Source organism: Elephantulus edwardii, unplaced genomic scaffold, assembly GCF_000299155.1.
Source record: "Elephantulus edwardii isolate Elephantulus edwardi_28Jun2011 unplaced genomic scaffold, EleEdw1.0 scaffold00016, whole genome shotgun sequence".
Lineage (NCBI taxonomy): Eukaryota > Metazoa > Chordata > Mammalia > Macroscelidea > Macroscelididae > Elephantulus > Elephantulus edwardii.
In genome coordinates this window covers 11388058-11392142 of record NW_006399766.1, presented here as the reverse complement: position 1 = coordinate 11392142, position 4085 = coordinate 11388058, and the positions used below count along the sequence as shown (strand labels likewise).

The 4085-nt window shown below is 41.0% G+C and overlaps 1 pseudogene; it reads right to left on the bottom strand.

The window, feature by feature from the left end:
- Nucleotides 1-3223: 3223 nt before the first annotated feature.
- On the bottom strand, nt 3224-3950 carry LOC102845629 (annotated as a pseudogene).
- Nucleotides 3951-4085: the final 135 nt, after the last annotated feature.

Sequence of the window (4085 nt, the reverse complement as noted above, 5' to 3'; positions counted from 1 at the left end):
TGCAATTGGTTTTTTAATTTCCTGGCTGCTGGAACCAAAATATAGTGGCAACATAATTCGGTATTTTCCTGGAATTCCTGATAATACCCTCCCCCGACGCCCAGTTTTTGTGTAGAGCTGCAACTGACCCATATCTTATCCTCTGGCAGGTGTTTCGAAGCAGTTGATCGCATAACAGGAGATGGCCCACCTTTCTCCTGTGGAGCAGCTAGTGGCCTCGAACCACATATCTTTGAGATCACAGCGCAGGTTCTTGCTACTAGGAACTGGAGCTCCTTTCCTCTGTAGAAAAAGGAAATATATCTGCTATCTTCTAGCTTCTTTCTGTTTGTCTGTTGTATTGTTGTTTCCTACTCTCACTCAAAATTGACCATCCAGTGGGTTCTTCAGAGGCAGTGAATGGTACAGCTGGTGGGTTTGAACTGCATGCCTTTGGGTTGGCAGAAAAATTCTTTCCCTACCACTAGACCACCAGAGCTCCCTGTTTGTCTATTGCTCAGAATCAGTTTTGTTTTCTGGTTTTTGTTTTTTTAAAATAAATTAATTTAATGACAGTTTACAGAGACTTTGGATTTCCATTCATTCATTGTTGCACTCTTTCCTCCCTGCCCACCACTCCTCTTAGTCTGCTTTTCTTCTTGAAAAGTAAAAAAAAAAAAAAAAAGGAAAAGAGAAAAAAGTTCCTTCATTGATAGACAGTCTCCCCACCCCCAGACCACTTTTTTCTGGACTCTTGTCCTGCCAATAATACCTAATCAAATATTTCTTTTATACAGTTCTCTCCCTTGTCTGTTTTAATGCTATGTACATTATTTATCCCCTCTTTTTTATTATTATTTTTTTGTGTTTGTGTGTACCATCAAATAAGATCTGACTGGTACAGGAAGAGATTGTCCATCCTTCTCCAACAGAGGATCTCATTATTTATCCCCTCTTTTCTTAATTTCACCCCAATCCCCATGTCAGTCCTGTTTTATAACAGTGGCATTATTACACAATCTTTTCAGGTCCCTGCTGAATCCTTCCCATTTCCTTCACACACTCTCCCTCCACCTAACTGTGCAACCCTGTGGTTTCACCCCTACCCATCCTCTCCCCTCTGTTCCCACCCTTTGCCCCCTTGGGACCCCATATATGTTTTACTTGTTATCTTTCTATTTTTACAACAATGGTCTTATGCAGTATTTGTCCTTATGACACCAAGTTAGTTCACTCAGCATAATGCTCTCCAGTCTCTCCCAAGTTAGGTAGTATTTTTTTGAAATTGTTGCTCCCAAGTGCTGCATAGTATTCCATTGTGGGAATGTACCACAATTTTCCAATCCATTCAGTTGTAGTTGGACATATGGGCTGTTACTATGTTCTTGTGATTGTGAATAATGCTGCTATGAACATTGGTGTACAAGTCTCCATTTGTTTCTCAGTTTTCATTTTCTCAAGGTATATTTCTAGCAGTGGACTAGCTGAGTCATATGGAATTTTTATACTCAGCCTTTTGAGGAGTTGCCAAACTGCCTTCTAGAGTGGTTGTATCATTTACAATCCCATCAACAATATATAAGAGTTCCTATCTTGTCACATCCTCTCCAACATTTATTACTTGCTGGTCTGTTAACCTTTGCCCCTGTTACTGGAGTGAGATGGTATCTCGTTGTGGTTTTTATTTGCATTTCTCTTAATGCCAGTGATTTTGAGCATTTTTTTTCCCATGTCTGTTAGCCAGCTGAATGTCTTCCTTTGTGAAAAGTCTTTTCATGTCTTTGGCCCATTCTGTAATTGGGTTATCAGTCTTTTTCTTGTTGAGGCCCAGGAATAGTCTGTAAACTTTATTATGAGAACCTTGTCTGAGATGGTATTGCCAAATGTTTGTTCCCAGTTTTCTTTTCATCCTATAGGGAAAAGTTTTTGATGAGATTTAATCTTTAGAAGGTCTCATTCATCAATTTAACCCCTCTAGATTGTGCATTTCTGGCTGTACTTGGCAATCTCTTTATATCATTGACTCGGCCGTCTAAGCTTGATCTCAGTTTTGTCTTTTATGAACTTTATGGTTTTGGGCTTTACTCTCAGGTCTCTGATCCACCTTGAGTTGATTTTTGTGTATGCTGTGAGATGTGGATCCTGTTTCAGCTTTCTGTACATAGCTGTCCAGTTTTGTCAGCACCATTTGTTGAAGAGATTGTCATTTCCCCATTTGATAGGTTTTATTTTCTTGTTGAATATCAGTTGACCATAAATAGAGAAGTCTATGTCTGGGTTCTTGATTCTATTCCATTGTTCTATGTGCCTGTCATTATACTAATACCATGTTGTTTTGGTTATTCCCACTTTGTAGTAGGTTTTGAGGTAAGGGAGTGCTATGCCTCCCACTCCATTTTTGTTTTTCAGAAGTGCTTTGCTAATTTGGGGTCTCCTTTCTCTCCAAATAAACTTGACAATTTCCCTTTCAATCTACTTGAAAAATGAATGTGGTATCTGTATTGGGATTGTGTTGAACATATAGATTGCTTTTGGTAAGACTGTCATTTTAACAATATTGAGTCTTCCTATCCATGAACAGTGACCATTTTTCCATTTATGTAGGTCTTTTATTGTGTCTTGCAGAAATGTTCTGTAGTTTTCTTTGTACAGGTCTTTTGCGCCTCTAGTTAGTTTCACTACCAAGTTTCTCAATTTGAAGTTGTCTATAGTAAACGGTATCTCTTTCTTGGTTTCCTTCTCTGAGTTCTATTTGTTACTGTAGAGAAATCCCACTGATTTTTGGATATCAAGCTTGTATCCTGCCACTGTACTAAATTAGTTTACTAGCTCTAACAGTTTTGTGTTTTGTTGTTGTTGTTGTTGAGTCCTTGGGGGTTTTCTGTATATACTAACATATCATCTGCACATAGCGATAGTTTCACCATCCCTTTTTAGATCTGAGTGCCTTTTATTTCCTTCTCTTGTATTTAATTATTTTGGATGTAAAATTGTCATTGAACTCTAACAGACTTACAGATGAGGGAGGCTCTGCTTTTTTCTCTTTGTGTATCTCATTATTGTAAATTGCATTCCAGTATGTGGTTATTCATTGCTGTTAAGTCAGAACTGACTCATAGCTGACCCTTCATCTAGTTTTAAGAGGCAGTAAGTCACATGGGAGGAGATTACTTATCTTTCTCCCTTGGAGCAGCTGGTGGATTTAACTGCTTGCTTCTGGGTTGGCAGCACAACTCCTTACATACTAGGTCACCAGAGGTCTCTCCATTTTGCTATATGCATGCCCAATATCAATGAACTGGTTTTTGGTTCTGATGGCTTCTATCAGCTTCACCAGAGCGATTTTATCTTCCGGGTTCACCTGCATGAAGGCAACAATGGTGCAGGTTTTCTGATGGATGAGGTGACCCAGCCTGGCCTTGCCCTTGATAATAAAGTAAGGGATGCCCATCTTAGGCCAGTAGGAAGACCACTAGCTCTGTGGGGTCCACGTCATGTGTGATCACCACCAGTTGGGCCTTCTTGTTCTCCACCAGGGTGATGACTGTATTCACCCAGGCATGGAGGACAGGGGGTCTCTTGGTGGGGGTGTCTCCTTTGCCAGCAGCCTTCTTCTCAGCCTGGGCCAGTAGCCTCTGCTGCTTCTCCTTCTTGGTCTCTGGTCTGTACTTGTGGGCCAGCTTCAGCAGCTGAGTAGCCATCTGGCGGTTCAAGGCCTGGGTGATCTGGTTAATGGTGGGTGGCACCTTGAGTCGTTTGTAGAGGATTGCCCTCTGCCACTGTAGTCGGATGTAGTGGGACCATTTGACAAAGCAGGTAAGGTCCCTTTTGGGTTGGATGTCCTGCCTGATGCCAAAGTTTTTGGATCTTTTCTCAAACAAGGGATTCACTGCCTTCTTGGCCTCCTGCTTCTTGACCATGGTGGGCGCAGGGGTCACCTTCTTCCCCTTGGCCTTCTTTCCGTTTGGCATCTTGGGCAAATGGATGAGAGCGGTCAACTGATTTTTGACAAGGAGATGAAATCAGTTAAGTGGGAAAATGACAGCCTTTTAAACAAATAGTGTTGGCAAAATTGGAAAACTATCTGTAGAAAACTCAAGCAAGAT